The sequence below is a fragment of the Nicrophorus vespilloides genome, unplaced genomic scaffold (assembly GCF_001412225.1).
Source record: "Nicrophorus vespilloides isolate i.1.1-1 unplaced genomic scaffold, Nicve_v1.0, whole genome shotgun sequence".
Taxonomy (NCBI): Eukaryota; Metazoa; Arthropoda; class Insecta; order Coleoptera; family Silphidae; genus Nicrophorus; species Nicrophorus vespilloides.
The window spans coordinates 1-22918 of record NW_017098928.1 but is presented as its reverse complement, the minus strand read 5'-3'; the positions used below and the strand labels follow the sequence as shown (position 1 = coordinate 22918).

Here is a 22918-nt window from a genome sequence, read left to right as displayed (position 1 = left end):
TTGCTGTCATAATAATTTGGTACAAATTCAATAGTCAAAATTTGTTATATCTTTTCAAGTCACGTTATTCTTTTTGGAATTTTAGAGTTGCGGTTTGAGTTTCAGTAGAATCCGCTTATTTGATTTATTTTCCATATAAATTTAAATACCAAATCAAGGTGTAACACTTTATATTCGAAAAATTTGTCAATAATCCTGTTTTCTTATGCATGCTTAGCTTCAACTATTTTTCGCGAATTTTAAGCTTGCGCTAGATTCGAGCAAATAACCCAAATAGTCTTCCAAATCAATTTGTGGAATAGCAAATAGTTCTTGCAGTGTTTGACGCGGATATTAAGGTTAAGGGTATTCGACTCGCGCCGGACGTTACGCAATCCGATCACGTAACACCCCGTGAAAATGAGCGCTCGCACAGGTGAGCGAGCGGACACGCATCCACCGAGGACCACCCTCAAAATTAAGGTGAGAAGAATAAGGTGTAAGAACAAAGGGATAGAGAGAAAGAAAGAACGGCGCAACCATCTGGCGACTGTTCGCAGCTTCGAATGGAATCTACCTACCTGATCCCAACCTTCCTTTTGCTTTCTACGCTAACCAGCAAAGACCAGAGGATACACAATCCGAGCTACGATCGAAGGCGCGCGAAGCCCACAGTCCACATCGAAACCGCGAAGAGACCGCGTCGCGCGTGTCGTAACATCCATACACACACATACATCCACACAATCCTCATCAATACAGTCAAAAAACAATCCGCGCAGCGCTCAGTCAAATTCGACGTCGAACGGCATGACGGTGGTGCTTACCTCTGAAGAATCGCAGAGCTAAAATTGGAAGTGATCATTCGAACAAAAAAAAAAACAACAAAATAATAGATGTACTATGAGAAAGAAGCGAACGAAGTAAATACACAAGAGAAGAGAAGATCAGCACGCAGACAGAAAAAGAAAATTCGATGATAACGAGTGAACGAAGAACATCGCACACGACTAGTTTCAATTAAGACTGATTAATATTTAAGTTTTATTTTCGGTTGTTCGTTGGTTTTTTTTTACGCAATTATTAATTTTAATCGAAATACTGTGATATTTCCTTTGAAATTATTAAGGATTACTCAAACTCCTTCAGGACGACGCAACAGGAGCTTTAACTTAACTCACAATCTCTTTCTCTATTGGATTCTTTACTATTTATAAACAACACAGGTAAAATATTAGCACAATTTTATTAATTATGATCTAATTACTAAATTTGTATTAACACTTCATCAGTCAATCAACACCAAAAAAAACAAAATATTTACTGATTTGCTTATTGGTAAATACGAAGAAAAATAGAAAATTATGTAAAATTAAGTGAAGAAAATTTTTCAAAAAAAATAATTCAAAGTATTTCCATCAATCAACAAAAATAATTATGAAACTAAATTTATTCAAATTTTCACCTTAATTTTATATTTATATCTATGATGAAGAAAAAATTAAATAAATAAAATTAATGAAAATTAAAGTATTAACATTTTTTTACAAATTTGAATCATGTAATAAAGTAAAATCATAGATTTTTATATGAAAAACATTGCAATATTATATTTGATTTGTTCATTTTTGCAGTATAATTTGTTAGAATCATAATTTCACTGAAATAATGTAAATCTAAAACGTAAATTTCTTACATTTTATAATAAGGAACAAAGCGACATCTGTTATTTGAATATGAAGCTTAATCTATAATCATTACAGACACACTCACTGTATATATCTTTAATCATATTTGTTTTGCACTAAATTATGAAATTATTTTTCTCACAATTCATTTCATTTGTTCAAATTTATGTTCGTTGTTACATACAATAACTAAATAAATATTATTGTAATAACATATAAAATATAAAGAATACATAACGAAGGAAATTACATTTAAATAAACATAATTTCTAACAATAAAAATAATACAAGTAATTTGATACAAATGTTGTTAAATGCGTAGAAAGTGAAACATATAGTAGACCCAAATACAGATCAAATTTTAAAAAAATTCAATTGGTAACTAATCTGAAATTGCCCAAGAAAATTACAATTTTAAACTTAATACATATTTACTAAAAGAAACATGACTAAATGCAGTTGAGAATTTATGAATCCGAGAATCACTTTACATTTTCCACTGAAAACCGTACCCGGTTTTTTTTTCTCCATAATTTTAATATTAATACAACGTCCTTAACCAGAATACACACATTTTTCTCTCTCATTCTCCTTCTGTAATGCTTGCACACACGTACACGAGCCGGTTATGCAAGAACTACACTAAATGGAATTCATTTCGTCATGTATTTTACACAATCTATAATATATTTTTCTTGTGTTCAGAAACACGTATATAATATTTTCTGAGTTTTATCGCCGACAAACATAATTACTTCGCGAACGGTAATTTTCCGTCTCTCATTCTCTATTCATCTATCTCTATCTAATTCTGTATTTAAACGCGCGTTGCGTCATTTCATCGAAAGAGAGAGAGAGAAGAAAAAAAAAAGATGCTGATATTAATATTGAGAATATCCACTTTCGATTTTGAGTTTAAATGTCAAATCTTTCGATCTTCCTACGGCTCATAATAACAAAACTATTAAAAGAGAAAAAATAGTGAAGATTCTCCTTATAAATGTCACATTTTGATGAATTTCAATATGTGAATGTAGCTTCAAAAATGTATCTAAAGTTTTCAATTAATATTAATAGAAAATTAAGAAGTGACTTAATTAAATCGTTAAACTTATCTAAATTACTGAAATTTATGTAGAAAATAAATACATTTTATCAAATCCAATTTACGTTTCCGGTTTCTACAATATTTGTATTAACTTTAATTTTCTACAAAATAAATTCTTATTAAGAAATATTCATTTTCTTATATAAACATGTTTCAAAGGAATCTAATGTACATTTACTAGAAAAATATTTTCATTTTATAGGAATTTGTTATGAACACATTTAGAAGCGTTTCAGTGTTTTAATGCGCATTCATTAGAATTTGAATATTTGAATTTCCACTTTTTTATAAAACAAAATCTTGAAATCTTTTAAAATTCTATTGCTTAATTGAAAATGAATTATCGGACGTATTCAATCTTCGTATCAAATTCTATAGAGATTACCTGAAATGTAAATGTATTAACTTATTGAAAAGATTTCAATTTAGTAATAAAAAAATGTTCAATTTAAATCAATGAAATATCAAATTCTGTAGTAATCACTTGAAAATGTATATTTTTTCAATATTTTCTTAAGTAATCTTATAAAATTATATAGATAAAGTAAAAAATTATTCAAAATCATTGTTAATCACTTCAACTGCAAGCTAAGAAGTTTTATAATTAAACTAAGAAGAAATATTGATCACTTATTTTAATTAGAAATATATAATAATTAGTTAAAACTTTATATTTTAACATAAAATCAGGTTTTTTTCTTTATTTATAGAATGAACTTAGCTTATTGTCTAATAGAAAATGAATGCAAATGTACAATTTCTCTTATGTACACAAAAATTACAAAGAGATTCTTCGTAAGATCTGAAAATAGCGAAAGTTTATAAATCCTCTGGAGAATTCAGAAGGAAACAATACGATTAACGAATAAATTATACATTTTCTTCTTTCCATTGCGTTCTATGAGTAAAATCGAAGAACATAAACGAGCATTAATTTGAAAAGTTACGTGAACGTCGGTAAAACCCATGAAAGTAATCGCGGCAAATTCTCGTGTTCTCGATGTCATTGATTGAGACGCGTTAAACGTCATCGCATTGACACAAATGCGATTTTACAGCCCCGCATAAAATGCAACTGCAGAAACAAGGACGAAACTCAAGAGATACCTGTTGATTGTTTCACTTTTCGAATCGAAGAAACTCTTCGATTCGAAAATAAAAACAATAATAAAGGGATACTCGCATCCTGTCCTTAAGAAGGAAATTGGATCATCATCGAAATGGATCAATTTCCAAGATCACAATCGATTCTCGTTTCCTCGAATGCAAATATCAGCTGTATTTTTTGATGGCAGAAACTGTTAAAACTCGTTTTGCATAAGACATTTAAACCAGTTTTAACCAGCAAACAAAATTTATTGCACCTGCATCGTGTTATTATCATTATTATACTTGATACAACTTCACGTAATATAGAAACGTTTTTTCTTTTCCTATTTTTAATTGAAGTTTTATAAACTTCAGTCCTTCCTGATTTCGATCTAGTCCGTAATTAAAATACAAAACAATTAAGGAAAACACCTGATTCGTATCTGATGAAGGTGGAATTAGGAATACTTAGTTCTTGAAATTGCTTTAATTCAGATTCATCGACGATGAAGATCCGCGCGAAGAGCGGAACCAAAACGGCGGAACGATTCTCGGGGACGTGTAATTATTTGTAATTAAAAAAAAAATATAGTAAAAAATAATAATAGCGTATAATGGATTTGTTTAACACATTATTTTAATGGGCGCATTAATTTACATGTTTCACGCCACAAAATGGCGGTTCCGTCTTCCTGTTTCTTATTTATTCCTCAAACTCTTTGATGCGGCAATAAAACAATGCATGTTTAAATAATCATTGTTTTTACCGAGATCTTCACTCTTTTTTTTACTTTCAATAAGCTTAATTTTACTTTTTTCTTGATTAATCTTCAGTCAATTCATTTCCTCGCGTGAAGATTAGTCAAATCAATTTACATTTAAAACCTAAATATCATAAATTTAGATTTTCAGAAATTAATCAAATTTAATTTCATATTAAAATGTAATTTTCTTTGAAATTTGTAAATTGTAAATACTTTCATAACTGAGTAAGAAAATTAGTTATAGCTAAAAATTTACCAAGAAATAAGACATTATATAAATCCATTTATATTTATGTAAACTATAAAGTATTAATTTCTAGTTGTTTAAAACAACTCAATTATTTACTTTTTTTAAATTTCTGATCAAAAATTATGTTTAGTTTATATAATTTTTTTAATATCTTATAATCAACATTTTTCTTTTGCTAATAATTACAATATTTTTAATAATTTCAACAAAATATGTTTATTCTAATATCAAGAAAACTATTTAAACTATTCAATAATAGAATAACTTTATAAGAAAAAAAAACAACTAATTGGATAAAGACTATATCTTGTTAATAGGAATGCGGTATTTTATTTCCCAGTCGTGGAAAGCCGTAGAAGTTAAGTCCAATAAAATGTATGATGGATGTTTTAATATCTTCTTCAGTACTATTTAATCCTGGAAATATGATGGTAATCTTGTATAACTATATTCGGAGAGGATTAATAAGACTGTGAAGAATTTTTTACTTTTTTTTTAATTTTATTGGAAAAGTAACATGACGAATTTCCATCGTAAATAATAAAACTTTTGCTATAACTCTAAAACAATAAACCGAGCATTAAAACAAGCTCCATTAATTTAATTACACATTAATTCCTCGTAAATTGGTCATTATATAAATTAAACTTGCGTTAAGATTTTAAATATTTGTTAAAATTAAACACTTAACTTCTAAGAAATATAATTAATTGAAATAGTTTTATTTTTACATTGATTTTCTATTTTTTTTTGTAAAAAATAATAGAAAAACTTAATTCCAGCTTACTTTATGCAATATATATTTTCAGAAATTAAAGTTTAATTAAAATTTGTAAAAAAAAAATGTATGAAACAAAATTTTGATTATTATTTTCTTTATTTAAACATTTTTATTTAAAAATTGCCAAGAAGAAATAATTTTCTATGGTTTATTTACAGAATACTTTGTTTAGTTACTTTTACTTACTTTACAATAGATTTTTTTTTTAAATTGTAAAAATGATCTAGACGAAATTATCATAAAATTATGTAAGATTTGCGTGTTTAGTCATAGATTTATTATTACAAATTGATTCTATTTTATAAGAAAATTATTATAATATTAAAGTAAACTTTTTTTGTGGATAAATGAAATAAATCAATTCTAGAAAATTGCTAAATTTTCTATAAATATTTCTAAATAATTCGAACTTGGATCTGTTTGATATCCAGGAATAGTTAAATTTACAGGGAAATATGAAAATAGACGGATAATACTTAAATTTTATATAAATTTGACAGAAACGTGGGAGAGTTTTTTTATTTAGTTATTACAACTTATTTTTTTTAATCATTAATTTCATAAAGTTATTTGAAGTAAACATATTATTTTTAATAAACTCTTCATTTATAAATATGATTTGCGCAAACAAACAAACAAAAAACCTTACATCATTATCGATAAACATCTCAAACTAACCATAACTAGTAAATTCTGTATAAAATGATCATAAAGGAATCTAACTAGCATTCGTTTTCGTAATAATAATAATAAGAAAATGATTTAGATAATAGTTACCTTGTTAGTGGGACGCGGGAATTTATATCCTGTCCATAAACAGCAGAAGTTATGTCCAAGAAAATGTGTGTTTTTTTTTGTTCTCCTATGTCTCGTGGATAACTACGAATAGACGAACATGAATAGTTTCGGCTTTGTGGAAATAACGTCAGTTAATTAGGAGCTATTTTGATAAGGGACGGAGACGGTGGAGATTCGTCTGGCAAAATGCAGAAAATCGTTCGTCAGCGATTTTATGGGCAACAATTAGCGTTTAATGATCGTTGCTGTGCGAGCATCGAAGAATTTCACGATGTCATATCCTCTCTTAACTCAACTCAACCTTGACAATTAATACCGACGAGGATAAACTTCAGCGTTGTTTTCCACTTCTTTAAGGATGCAACCTTCAATTAAACCATTTCATCCAATCAAAAGGAAAAAATAATGAGGATTATCACAATTTTTTCCCTCATTCTCTTTTAATTAAATCCCATCAACTCATGAATAATCTACAATTAACGCAATTCATTTCAAATCGGTGACAACCTTCGAGCTCCTAATTCGCTATAGTTTTCCATTTTCGACACTTTCCGTACGAATAATATTGCCAATAAATAAACTTTCTCTCTTGCAGAATCTTCGCAGCGATGATGTTCTCAAAGAGTTCGTCTTCTACATCTACATCTTCGTCATCTTCCAACGCTATTATGATTTTCACCGTCATCGCCGTATTGGTAAGTTATCTCATTTGCGTTTACGAACAAAAGCTCATACAATGGACGACAACTTTCGGTTTCATTTTCACTTCCATTCAAATGCGATTTGCATCGGAGAAGTTTAATTGCCATGGCAAAACGTTCTTTTCCTTTTCGTTCTCTTGTTAAAATATGCTGGAATGTTGTTAATAAGCTTTTGGATTTCCTCAAGAGAAAAAGAAAGAACGCAACGCAATGCAATGCGGAGGAATGGGAAGGAAAGTGGAGGTGAAGAAAAGCCTGTTTGATATCTACGATTGTTGAATTGCATTGAATTACCACAAACAAGCTAATCAAAGTAAGGAAGTTCAATCAATTTTTTTAAAGATATTTTCGCTTTTCATTCGTTTTTCTTTGTTGCTGTTACTTTATAATTGTAAAATCAATCCAAAATTGTTTGAATCCATAATATGATGAAAATAATTGAAAAACCTTAGAAATTATCGAAATTCGATATTTATATTGAATTTTTTATTAGTTTTAACTAAAATTTGTTTGATCTCAAGAAATATTCAATTTTTTGTGTTCATTATTTTTATGGACTTACGAAAATAGACAGAAATAATATTTATTAATAAATAAATTCTAGAAATTTTCTAAATTTAATACAAATATTTTAATTCAAACTTAGATCTGTTTCAACTCAAGAAATATTCAAATATTTGTATTGAAATATGAAAATAAACTATAAATTCTAATATTCATTAGCACATTGAAATACGTCTTATATTTCCATTGATAATAAATAAATTCTAGAAATTTCCCAAAGTTAATGCAAATTTTTAAATTCAAATTTAGATTTCAAGAAATATTTTTATTAAATTTTCATGAAAGTAAGAAAATAGACGGCAAATTCAAATATTCAGTAGTATATTGAAATATTTCTAGAAATTTTCCAAATTTAATACAAATATTTCAATTTAGATTTGATGACAAAAATATTATTGAATTTTCATTGAAATATGAAATATCTACAAAATATATTAGAAACATGCAATTATAGCACTCATCTGCATATTGAAATTCCAGACTCTCTTTGATTACAACTAAAACCTTCATAAAAATTTCATTAATTGAATCACACAGACGATTCACAAGAAATGTCCCATATAATAAATATGCTAATACTTCAATCGAATTTACTACAACCGCAGCTTTACATTTGCATAAAGAATATCCTGATATTAACCAAGAAAATAAAATTATTATTTCATTATTTTCTTCTAAGGTGCAAAAAAAATGATATTCGCATTAAGAATACTAAAAAACAAAGATTGCAAATGAGACGTGATCAGAATTCCAAGCTGAAACATTAATATTAATTGAGTTTTTGTGCAACCGGAAACGGAAATGAAGTGGTCTAAAGCGAAAACTAATGAACTTCTCTATCCGTTTCTCTCTCTAAGCTCACTTTTATTAATCTAAAGAAGTTTCTAATAAATGAGTTTTATTTCAAATTGTAAAATATTATAAACAAATATTTCTAAGAAAGAGAAGAGAATTAATCCTAGATTAAATCGGATGAGATTTCTAATCAATTGGTTTTATTTCAACTAGAAAAACTTTAAAAGTATTGAATTATTATTACACTTAAAATATTTAATTTATTTATTAATTTACAAGTAAAAGAAGAAACTAAACTTGCTGTTTCTTTTCTTATTATTTAACCTGTAAATGCGTATTATCAAAACGAGAATTCTAAATAAATTTTGTAAATAATTAAAGCAGATTTGAACAGATTTTATAAATCATTTTCCAAATACGCAAAGAAAATCAAACTCGTATTTCTCTTTCCATTCGCAATTATTTATCCTGGAAATGCGATGGTAATCTTATACAACCATATTCGGAAAAGCTGAGGAATTCTCCTTTAGAGTCTCGGATTTATTCTTGGGCCTTTGTCAATTTGCTCCACAATCGTAAATAAAGTAGTCGAAACGCGTAATAAAACTGCTCCATTAATTTAATTACACGTTAATCCTCCTCGAAGTGCTTATTACAGGAATTTAGGTTTTTATCTTAATCATTGATCACGATTTAAAAGATGATTCATCTTGATAGTAAAGTTAAATTCAATTACGCAATTTGATTATCAATTGATGATTTGTAATGTATCATTATGAATGAAGATATGCATTACATTTAATTGATGATTATTTTAACAGTCTTCAGTTTATAGTAGGGAGAGGAGTATTGTAAACCTGCGGAAGTGAGGAGATCTTCGATGATGATTACGTTGGGTGTGATTACGTGCGAACTTTGTATGACCGCACCCGCGCATTAAGTTTACATTAAATTAAGTCGTAATAGTTAGACCCGAAACGTGTAAAACGTCAATGAAACCGTCATTATTTTGACATTAATTCTACACGTTTAACGATTCATTCTAAAAGGGGCGAAATTCTCATCCTAATACTCGTGTAAATATCGATAAATTACAGTTGGAAATGAAAATACTCGTGGATGCATTTTTAAAGATTTTATCTGCACATCTATGTGGATGAAATTGGAGTTTTTTTTTAAGGAAACCTAATGCATGGTAATTTATGCAGATTATACTTGGCTGCACGGAAATCTGATCTATCTACATAGGAGAATCATGGGTTACGCTTCATTAATTAAATCCCGAAGAATACGCACCAGAGAATCCAAATGATTCAATCGAAGGTTCGACATAGATCAATGATTTTGTTCCATCAACCAACAAATACGGACAATTTTTTTTTCATTCACTATTGTTTTTGCGTATAAGAAAACTATAAAATAAATTTTGTATAAAATTTATCGAATTTCATTCATCAAATCAATTGAAATTGGATTTTTTCAAGGTGTCATAAAAGAAGTGTTGCTATTTTATTTCATCGCCATTTTTTTATTAGTTGAGGTTATGTCAATTTTTATTTAATAATTATATAATATTTATTAGCTAATTTAATTCATATTTTCTTCAAATTAAACTACAAGATTTATAATATAAAATTAATTCGAAAAATACATTTTTGAAATATAGGATAAAATAAATCATGCAAAAAAAACACCTCAAGTATTGAAAAACAGAGACCTAAGCAAAATGCGAAACAAAATTAAATAAATGAAAATGTCAAAATTAAGAAATTACGAAAATGACGTTAAAAAATTTAAATATTAATTTCAAAAAAAATTTAAGAAAAATATTGTATTAATACAAAAGTCATTAAAATTGAATAATTTAATATAATTTTAATGATTGATAGAGATTTATTTATATTAATTAATTAAAAAGTTAATTAAAAATAAAATGTTTCTTTTAAAACAGTTTTATAAAAAAAATAATTAAAAATGAAATAGTAACACTTCTTTTATGACACTTTTTATATTTGATCAAGAAACTATTGTTTTTACTCAAAATTCCAGTTTTTTATTATGATTGCTTATTGATATGCACCAAAGACTAAATATTTAATCAAGAATTCTAAGCACGTGTTTCAAAAATTTACAAACATTTCAAACAAAAAAAAATCTATTACACGGTGAATCAGATAATCACCGTAAAATTATTCTTGTCGATGGGATTTCACCAAAAAGTATCCTGAAAACACGTTGCGCATTGTATGAGAGGATACAATTTAATACCTATTGAGAAGAGTATTATATTTCAATGAAAAGAGAAGGAAAGAAAAACCAGGAATAAAAAAAATGGATATTTTTATTTTGCTTTTTAATCAAGAACGCCGTTAGATTCAGATTAATAACGTTGAAAGGAGGAATAGAATTACGCTGTCCGCGGCCCGACTTCGATCCGTCAATTATCCTCCGGTTCTTCCTTTTTTTTCTGCCTCTTCTACGCCTCGCATTGTTGAGTAACTTTGCGTTTATTAAATTAGATTACATTCCGACGCAATTCGAGTCGCTACGTGATTATGCAATTACAGTTTTCGTACACGCCTATGTTCAACTTTTTTTTCTCTCTTATTTGTTTCATCCTTTTTGATTCTAGCTGGTTTTTTTAATGATACTCTTATTTTTTATTTCCTGCTTCGTATTTTTAGGTAATTGTAATATACAAATTTGGTATTTTAATCATTATTTAGTCAATTATTATGTAATACAAAAAAATATGTTATACATAGAAGTAGTATTAAACAAAATTATTAATTTCAATAATTGGTAAAAATTTACTTTGATTAGTCCGGATTCTCTAAAGTCCAGTTAACAAATTTCAAAACAAACTAATTTAAAATTGATCAAAACAAGTTTTTTGAAAAAAATAGCACATAATTTTTATTTATAAATTAATGATCTTTTTTTCCTCTCTTTATATAGTCAAGAGTCTTCTTATATCTACTTAGTTTTTCGATTAGTCCGGTTTATTGGTTTATCCGCACAAAATTAATACTGATTTGTTAAATCTTAATGAGTTAAGCTCATTTTAATAACAAAGCAAAAAAAGTGGGAAATGAATAGTAAAAACCAAATTAATACTAAAATAATATGAGTTAAGCTCATTTTCATAAAAAAATGACAAAGTAAAAAAAAAAGTGGTTTAAGTGGGAAATGAATAGTAAAGACCAAATTAATACTATTTACAAGAAGAACTGGAAGCAATGAATACTAATAACAGATAATACCTATATTTAACATCCGCATTTTATATTTTTTTTTTCAATGCTATATCCTTCAATGACAAAGTAGTAAATTTATTACCGAAATTAATAACTTCATCGTCATCCTTGATTCCGCGACGAATTTAAGTGGACGCTATTAACTCGTAGTCTCCTACATTATTATTACATTTTTTTCATTCTTGTAAGATTCCTCTCGCACTGCAATTAAAGTAAATTGATGTGACCATTTTAATAGAGACGCCATAGAAATTTATTTAATTTTGTTTGTTTTACCTCCATGTCATCAATTTAAAAATACGGATGACCTTTATGTTTATGTTCGGGATTTTTCTGTGATGCAACTCTTCAAAAATCCAAAGCGTAAAAGAGATGATCATTTTATGGAGGTAAAAGGTATAGAATATGTAAGTTCTTTTTTGCGGTTGAATTGGTTAGAGCATCTATTTTTAGATGGTAAAATGGACAGAGACGCACTCAAGGCCGTTGCATGCTATTGATGTGTTGTATAATTAGTTCTTTTTGTTGCTGTTATTACTACTGCGATGTTTTTCCTTCTAATATTAGCAACGGTTATTGAATCGTCGATTGGATGTAATTAAAGTAATTAGTATTAACATTATTTGTTTATAAATATTAGAAACGGTTATTGTATTAAAGTGAATGCATGGAAATTTCATGCTTTTCATAATAATTTGCTATAACAATTTTTTTTAATAACTTTTGAAAGTTGATTTACTGGACAATCTTTGATACAAATTTGCTTTCATTTCTGTTAATGAACTAAATTAACAATTCTGATTTTTCTTTAAAAGATTTCAATGATATGTTGAAGCCAATTTAATTTCTTCGAAGAATATATTTTTTATACAGGTAAACTCTAAAATTGATACAAATTGGCTTTAATTTCTGTTTGTTTAGTAAATTAATAATTCAATATGTTGATGTTAGTTTAAAACACTTTGAAAAGAAGATGTTGGATATTCAATTTTCAATTTATCAATAATGTGTCATTCTTTTGACAACTGACGTTTATCTAATTACATTAAATTTCAATACAAATATTTAATTTGACAATTTACAAAATGTCAATTTTTGACAACTGACGTTTGTATAATTAAATGAAATGACAATATAAAGAAATATTACAATTTAACAATACGCTAAATGTCAAAATTATATTATTTTTTTTGTAATTGACGTTTTCTTATAATTAAAAACAAATTTTGAGAACTGGCATTCGTCTAATTAGATGAAATTTTAATATAAATATTCAATTTACAAAATTTCAATAATATGTCAATTTTTGACAAATGACGTTCATCTAATTAGATAACATTTCTATATAAAGAAATATACATATTGTCAATATTTTAATTACAAAATATCAATAATGTGTCAATTTTTGACAACTGATGTTTGTTTAATTAAATGAAATTTCAATATAAAGAAATATTATAATTTAACAATACGCTAAATGTCAAAATTATATTATTTTTTTTGTAATTGACGTTTTCTTATAATTAAAAACAAATTTTGAGAACTGGCATTCGTCTAATTAGATGAAATTTTAATATAAATATTCAATTTAAAAAATTTCAATAATATGTCAATTTTTGACAAATGACGTTCATCTAATTAGATAACATTTCTATATAAAGAAATATACATTTTGTCAATTTTCAATATCAATAATAGTAAATTTTTGACAACTGACGTTTATATAATTAAATGAAATTTTAATATAAAGAAATATTACAATTTAACAAAACGCTAAATGTCAGATTTATATTATTTTTTCGAAATTGACGTTTTCTTATAATTAAATCAAATTTTGAAAACTGGCATTCGTCTAATTAAATGAAATTTTAATATAAATATTCAGTTTACAAAATTTCAATAATATGTCAATTTGACAACTGACGTTCACCTAATTAGATAACATTTCTATATAAAGAAATATACATATTGTCAATTTTCAAAATATTAATAATGTGTCAATTTTTGACAACTGACGTTTGTATAATTAAATGAAATTTCAATATAAAGAGATATTACAATTTAACAATACGCTAAATGTCAGAATTATATTTTTTTTTGTAATTGACGTTTTCTTATAATTAAATACAAATCTTGAGAACTTGCATTCGTCTAATTAGATGAAATTTTAATATAAATATTCAGTTTACAAAATGTCATTAATATGTCAATTTTTGACAACTGAGGTTGATCTAATTTGATAATATTTCTATATAAAGAAATATGTCAATTTTCAAAATATCAATAATGTGTCATTTTTTGACAACTGACGTTCGCATAGACTTTAATGAAGATATGCCTATGACAGTTTAAACAACATATTAATCCAAAGATTATTGACATTTTTGTAATTAAATCAAAAAGTCAGTAAAGTGTCATTTTTTTTGACAATTGACGTTTAAGAAAAGAAGATGTTTGATATGTAATTTACAGCGGAAAATAATTAATTATAAGCGCCACATTGAAAATAACGTCAGACTAGTATTTATTAATCAATTAGTAGACGCAATAATTAAATAATGAAATCGAATAAAAAAAAACAGTTTAAGAGCAAAGATTAGTCCAATCTAAACAACACGATTTAACGGTCTTTAATCGAATTATCTTCTATTCTCTAATCCGAATTGTGTAACTAACGATTGTATTATTTTCAACCTGTATCAATCCGTTTGCATGGCAATCAAAAACCGTTCGACTTCCTCCACGCATATACCGGAAAAAATAATTCCTTCCCTCATTTGCATCGCGTTTATATTCAAATCCGCCGAGGACAATGGCAGGTAAATTAAATTAAAAACAATTACCGCAGATGTCGGTGCATCTTATGTACTTAAATCTATATAACTACATATGCAACGGTTGCTTTTTAATTACAGTAATAGCGGCACGCCGTGCATCCTTGGGAAATCGAACAGACTGGATAAATAATAAGAAGCAAAAAATAATAGCGCAAGAATAAATAACGTGTAGATGTGTGACGTGTGACGTAACTGTTTGTTGCCTTGACTACCTTGAGAGGTCTGCAGGCTACGTATCATGCACGATATTCTTCCAGAACTGTTATTTTTTTCTTGTTGTTGTTTCGATTTTATGAATAGAAGCCAACTCATCCACTAATTACTCAGAAATAATAATAATAATAATAATAACAACAACATCAAAAACAACAGGAGAGAAAAAAAACACGCGCAGACGGCGTAGAAAACAATAACGAAAATTACGTCATCTAATTAGAAGTCTGTGGATGAATCCACAGCTATACATCATCTCCATTTAAGGAAGTACTTAGCGGTGGGTTTTTCATTACAAGACGTATATTCAAATCACAAAATATGTACATTTGTAATAACATCTGCAATTATTATAGATAATAATTAAGTTGTTTAAATTACCATATTCATATTTAAACTACTTTTTTTATAAAAAAAAAACAATATCATTTAAATCTTCGAAGTCTTTAAAACTAACATCCTGTTAAATTATGAATTATTTTTATATTTAATCTTTTAGTTTATAACATTTATTATTTGTTAATATTTTGTAAAACATTTAATTTAATTAATTATCAAAAAGATTGAATAAACTGTAAATTTTAAATCGGTTTAGGAAATTACATCAATTTTATTAATTAATTTAATTAAATTTCAAAGAATGTGACTAATCTGACCTAATATCGAATATGGTGTTATTATCTAATTATATTTTGATATTTATAGAGATACTTATCAGTTCACCCACAATTTACTTTCAACTCATTCAATAAATCACTCTAAGGACAAACATTTCACCTTATTTGGTACTTAATCCTACGTATTACCATAATCTTCTACGTTATAAATCAACCGGTTTCTCTAATTGGGTCAAATTTCAATATAAATAAATACTCAATTTAACAATTCACTAAATGTCAGTTATCTTGTTAATTTTTCACAACTGACATTTGTCTAATTAGATGAAATTTCAATATACACTTTTAATTTTCAAAATGTCAATAATGTGTTAATTTTTGACAACTGACGTTTATCTAAGTAGATCAAATGTCAATATGAAAATGCAGTTTTCAAAATGTCAATTTTTGACAAGTGACATTCTTCTAATAAGATTCAAATCCAATATACATATTGTAAATTTAATAATACGCTAAACGTCTTTTCGTAATTGACGTTTTTGTAATTAGATCAAATTTCAATATAAATATTTAATTTAACAATTATCAAAATATCAATAATGTATCAATTTTTGACAAGTGACATTCTTCTAATTAGATTCAAATCCAATATAAAGCAATATACATATTGTAAACTTAATAATACGCTAAACCTCTTTTCGTAATTGACGTTTTTTGTAATTAGATCAAATTTCAATATAAATATTTAATTTAACAATTTTCTAAATATCAATAATGTATCAATTTTTGACAACTGACGTTTATCTAATTAGATCAAATGTGAATTTTAAAATTCAATTTCCAAAATGTCAATAATAAATCGATTTTTGACAAATGATGTTTGTCTAATTAGGTCAAATGTTAATAGAAATATGTAAAACATACACTCAATTGAATAATTCGGTAAATGTCAGTACTTTTTCAACTTTTCTTAAGCGACGTTTCAATGAAAATGTTTATAAAAACAAAAGAAAAGTAACAGTTTTACACCGACATGAGCATAGATAAAATCAAATGAAAGGGGAAACCTTGCCACAAACATGAGTAGGTGATTTGTTACCTAATAACAATAATAGCAAGCTGAACGTGTTTTATTAAAGAAATTAAACGTTTTTGTTTTAAAGCAAACTTTATGTTTAGTAAAAATTTGCAAATTACAAATCAGTAATTCCAATTATTTTATGTATAATATAATAAAAATATGCATTATCTCTTGTAGAGATATTGCATATTGCATAGCAGTAAAAAGACAAAAAAAAAAACATATTTTTTTCATTAATACCAGACGTTGTTCTTGATTCCAGTTATTTAACTTTAATCATTTCTTTCATTAAATCCAAGATATTTATAAATATCGTTCGAGAAACTCGTTGTGCATTCAAACTCATTTAATCATGCTGAGAAGAAAGGTGGAATAAATACGTATATTCTCATCCCATCGTATCTTCTTGCCTTGGATAAATAGCTTCAAATTAAAGATCACATGATACATATTTATATTTCTCGTTTTTATCCCGCACAATGGTAACTTTAATAACGTATCTTCAATAGGATTTTTTTTACTTCTCTTAAGTGTTCATTCATTATGTATAAAGCATTATAAACTAGACTTCAAACATATAATTAACAAACGTCCTTTTCTTTTGAAATTTTATTGAATGAATTGTCACGCATCACGATTGTAAATGTTTTATGAATGAATGAATCTGACATATACATACACGTGATATTCCAAATACTAATGACAGATGACAGTACAATTATATCTGACGGTTATGACAAATAAGTAACATAGATTTCCATGGCACCCAACAAAAGTTGGTATTATTCTTTGAATTATCCAAAATGCAAGAAACTATTATTTTTCAGAAATATACATTAATTTCCATTGAATCTCTAACATAAAATAACTAGTTTTGCGTGTAATTACAACTGGTTTTTCGAATTATATAAAATGTCTTAAATGAGAAATTATGTTTTATTCTATGATGTGTCTAATAAATCGCATAGTCCGGGTCAGCTAATATTTCATACTCTTTGAAACCAGACTAAATACGTATAAATAAATAAACTCTTTGACTGTATAAATAAAAAAAAGGACTATTCAATTTCTACAATGATTTATAACAGGATGAAAAACTCACCTTTGGTGGTCGTACATTTAAATACCTTGATATATATTTATATATAATAAGCAGCATCATATAATTACGACTGGCAAACAAATCCAGCATATTTTCCTAACTGAATCTAATTGCAGCCTGCCACCATACGTTTCCATTATGTCTTGCAGAAAGTCTTGTCTCGAAACGTTGATTTTTTTGTGTTATTTTTTTTTCATTCGTTGTGCTGCGCCCAGCAAAACGAAGGTAAATTATATATTATATGTGTAACATAATGATATAGTCCATACGGTATGAAATTAGCAACAAGATACGTTTCTGCTGCTACTACTGCCGCCGCCGTCTCGTAATTATTTTGACCCAATTATCCATGCAATAAATAATTGCACAGTTTATTTATAACGTTCCTCGAAGATCTTCAGCGGAAAAACCGAAGATTCCCATGATTAGAGAAGAAATGCACGGATACGTATCGGTGCGATACAGTTAGGTTGCTCCAAATCCGGTAGCATGGGAAAAACATTGGAAACACTCTGTCGTTCATCTTTTATTTATTTGTTTATTTTTTGTTGTTGTATATCAGACGGTTTGAATTGTGTTTTCATTTACAGGTTTCTTCCACGTTCACTGCCACTTATGCTGCCAATATACCCAATAAACCAACAAGTAAGTACTTCTACTACTTCTACTTTATAACATAAAATCTATACTTTCCAAGTAACTTGTCAAATGTCAATGTAAATTATATATAACCTCTATGATTACCAAAGTTTATTTCATAAAAAAATTACATAATACTTTCCTTGTAACAATAAGGTATACTTGCGTGATTACAAGTTACTTGGCTCGATTATCCGAGTTAATTTAAAATAACTTCAAACCTAACGTCAAATATATGTCAATGAAATTCTTTTGATGTACAATTTCTGTGTGCGCGTACACACTTTATGAAAGTTATAAATTTATCAGAAATTGGAATATAATGGTGCGTATACACTACGTTCTTTATGAACGTAACAAATCTATCAAAAAGAATAAAATATCGAAAATTACATTTGACATTTAAATAATTTGACATTCCAACTAAGTAACTAATGATAGTGATTTTTTATATAAGTTGGTACGTGATATAAGTTTAAAAAAAATCCAATTACCAATCACATTTTATTTATTGTTTTCTTCAAGAATTGCAATTACTACGGTTATTACATTCATTATTTAATTAAATGAAACCAAAATATATTAACTTAGTTGTTTCAGTAGTTTCAAATCTCTCAGTTAACCAAACTATTTAACAGATATTAATTCAAAATATTGATATTAAAATAAAATTAGGTAAATTTGATAACAAAACAAGTGAAATAAATGGTTTTCTTTAATTATAATCCAAGTATAATTAAACTGAAATTAATTTCTATATACTAGCTAACACATTATAGATTAATTTACTTAATACAAGATTAAATTGTTACATTTTTTAACAAATGATTTTGATAATTACAGTTAATTAAATTATCCAATTTCAAAATGATTTTTTATTTACTTTTGTATAAGCCATACTCATATAAATGATTCAAAAACTTAATTGAATTTGTGTATAATACAAAGTACACATAGCAATCATTGTTTATTATATTCTATAAGTGGGAAAATGCGGCTCTTGCGGTAAGAAATTGCGGCTCTCAAACTCTCACTATGTTGGAAAATTAATTTCTCTAATAAAAATAGTTACGTGCAGATCACTAGACTTTTTTAACAGGCAAAAGACTCTTACATCCCAAAATTATCAAATTATTACGTAATATATTATTTATTTAGTGCTATAATATAGTTCACTTTACTCACGTTTTTTGCGTGCAAATAAAACCCTTTTATTATATACTAAGAATTTATATGCAACGCTTGCTTTTCACTATACTAAAAGTACTGTAATAAAAGTACAGGTAAACTGTGAGTAATTTAAAACTCGTTGCTATGGATCAATAATGTTTATCGTCTGTTTAGTCTTCATACTTGAATTATTGTTTTTTATTTTATATTGTTTTTTTTTGTTCTTTCTTTACTTGAAACAAGTTGGGAACCTATTAAAGGTCAGACGTTACATTTAAGTCACGGCCGTGAGACCCATACCGACATTTCCTACATGCTTTTAGTACTTTAATAACTTCGTGTATAATTGAAAATAATTATTATCACCGTAAAGAAACAAAGAAAATAATAATAATAACATTTATTTTATTACATTTATAATTATTTATTTTCTGTTCCAACAAGTTATAATAATTAGACTTCAATTAATTAAGAAGCTAATAAATTGTAATTTAAAAATTATATGTTATTTTTTTTTACTTCTGATAATATAATGAATACAGAGGTCACTCGTTTTATCAACTTTGACTGTAAAGTATAGGAAATCGCGAATAGTTAAAAAAAAATGGATGATTTGTGAAGACATTCGATTTTACTAATAAGTTTAATTTTTAATGAAAATGTATGTAAGTTCAATCTATTTGAAAACTGTGGAAGAGTTTATAGCTTTCTCCAAATAATTTAGGTTAAGATTATCTCACAATTTTATGGATCATTTATTGGATAATAAATCTAACAACTTAAAATATAAAGTGGATTTACAATTTCAATTATAGTCATTAAGATAAACTGTGCATTTCAATTCATGAATGTAAAAGTAATAAAGTGTATTTATATTCATTAAGACGCTATAATTCACTAAACATTTGGATCATTTAGATTGTATATAGGTTTTTCTTTAAAGCTATATTGATTTATACTCCTTTTTCTTGCGATACTTCTTTCATTCTATTTACTAAAAACTTAATTTTGATAAATTTGTATAAATCAAAGTAATAATTCATATTCAAATAATAACGCGTTTCAAATCAATCACACAAAACGAATTGCAAACTACCTGATTTAATAATGAATTTAACAAGCGCGGCAATTTTTCAATTACATTAATTTCATTTTAAATCCTCGTCATTTCGTAATTACATTTGACTCCTTCTGCGAACCGTCAACAAGTTACATTTCCTTTTTACTTTTATTTTCTTTTTATATATATATATTAATTGCATTACGTAAGCGAAAACGTTGATGTCGCGATTTAACGGTACTGCCTGGACTAAATGGATTTGTCTAATTACATGCCAACTACACCACACGATATACACGTGTGCATGCATGCTATGATGCTCTTCGTTTCGAGACTCGTTCTAAATGCTAAACGGTATTAAACTGTACACCAACATTCGACTGCACACCACACTTCGGTGACTTACTATATTTCTTTACCGCAGACGTAATGTCATCTGGCGCGAAATACAAAAACATATAAATAGGAATACAGCAATACCTCGAATAGTGCGGCAATTTGAAACTGGATTAATCGGGCAGCACTATCTTATCCATTAGCCAGTGTCTTGGAATTACAAGGGACCCACGAGTCTTTTTGACATTTACAAACCGGACTATAGCCAACCGGATTAATCGAAGTCTATCAGACACTTGAATCTAGAATCTACTTATCAACCACACCAGCTCATATTTTTTTGATTACAGAAAAACTTTTAATTCCGGACTAATCGAATCCTTGCTGTGCACGGTAGTTCGTTCAATACAATTCATTCAATCCATACGATTTACCGATTCTTTTACAGCTATTTGCGTGGCCGAAAGAATTCCTCAACAATTTTAATTCATTCTCCTATTATTTGTTTACTCGCTCTTTATTCTATCTTTTCTTACTGGAAATATTTCAAATTCATTCATGCATTCACTTGACTCTTGGCAATAATAAAGTAATATTTAGAGCGGTGTTTCCAATGTGTTTTGACCATTTTTACGTATTTCTTTTTTTTTTTGTTCTTTCTATTCGCCATTTCAGAGCAACATGACCCGAATACTATGCGAACTTTCTGTTTTCGTTACTTTCTTTGAATACTGAAAAGATCGTTTCTTGCAGACTTACGTGTGCACAAGCACACATTTAGAGTACGCCCACATCTATCGGTTCAATCTCCGATTCAATTAAACCACTTCAATTGTCTTTCGCGCTTTTTTTTTCTTTCTTCCTTTTTTGTTTCCATTACAAAACACTTTACATGCTTACTCAATTAAAGTAACCAACGCAATCACGTGCACTCGACCAATTTGAGAGCGCAATTTCATTTCATTTAAGACATCCAAGAAACAAACCAAATACGAAACACAATCTTATCTGCAATCATTTGTGAAAAGAAATAGTTATCTTAGAAATCGGAACCACTTTAGAATATGCATTCTCATTACTGATACCATGAGACATTAATGACCTTCAGGTATACCACCTACCTTTAGTTGTCATTGGGGACCACATTAAGGTTGTCGTGGGCCCTAGGAACCTATGGTTTTAAGTGACATCTTAGCAATTTAACAACAAAATATGTAATCTTGCATTTATACCAGCGTTTTCCAAACTGTGAGGCGCGCCTCCCTGGGGTGGCGTGAACTAGTCTAAGGGGAATATTAGTAGCAGTGAGCAATTTTCCTAATATCTGCTAAAGTATAGATACATTCCTGTGCTCTTATCCATATTGCTGTAATGCGCGTTCCTTTTATGAAAGGGGAGGCGCCAAATGATTACATACTTTTGAGGGAGGCGTAGTAACTTCAAGTTTGGAAACCACTGATTTATACTATGAAGTAGCTACGCCACTGGTTGTCATGGAAACTATTGTGTTGCTTGAAGTTTGGAAACCACTGATCTAAAGAAAGCATTCATTTAGNGTATAACTTCAAATTTGCAAACCACTGATTTATAGTGTGCGCAAACGCACATGTTTATAACTGTCAGGGAGGCGTAGTAACTTCAAGTTTGGAAACCACTGATTTATACTATGAAGTAGCTACGCCACTGGTTGTCATGGAAACTATTGTGTTGCTACCATGTAACATAAAAGTTAGTGAACCTTACACCGCACTCTATGTGGATGCAACATTAAATAATCAATCAAATATTAAAAATCATGTTGTGGACAAATTGTAAAGAAATATTTTATTTTAATTTAAGTATGTTGTTGTTAAATTATGATTGCAAGGAATGGAAGTAATAACAATTTCCTTACGGTAAAAGACGGAGCTGATCGTATCTTAAATAAGAACGTCTCGACTCTTGCTGAATATATTCCACGCAAGAAGGCTTACATCATCTCACGTAATTTTCTTGACTTTCGACACTTTTTTAAACTGCAAATGGGACGAAAAACAATACATCGCATGTTCATTGAAGTGTTGCAAATTATATGCATATCATGAAAAAT

General features: G+C 27.7%; 1 long non-coding RNA gene across 1 annotated transcript; it reads left to right on the top strand.

Annotated features, from left to right (window-relative positions):
- The first annotated feature begins 646 nt into the window (after positions 1-646).
- LOC108563616 lies at positions 647-18277 on the top strand. Its single transcript, XR_001891099.1, has 3 exons — positions 647-1205; positions 7053-7152; positions 18215-18277. It is a non-coding gene; the product is annotated as an uncharacterized LOC108563616 (long non-coding RNA).
- The last annotated feature ends 4641 nt before the right edge of the window (positions 18278-22918 follow it).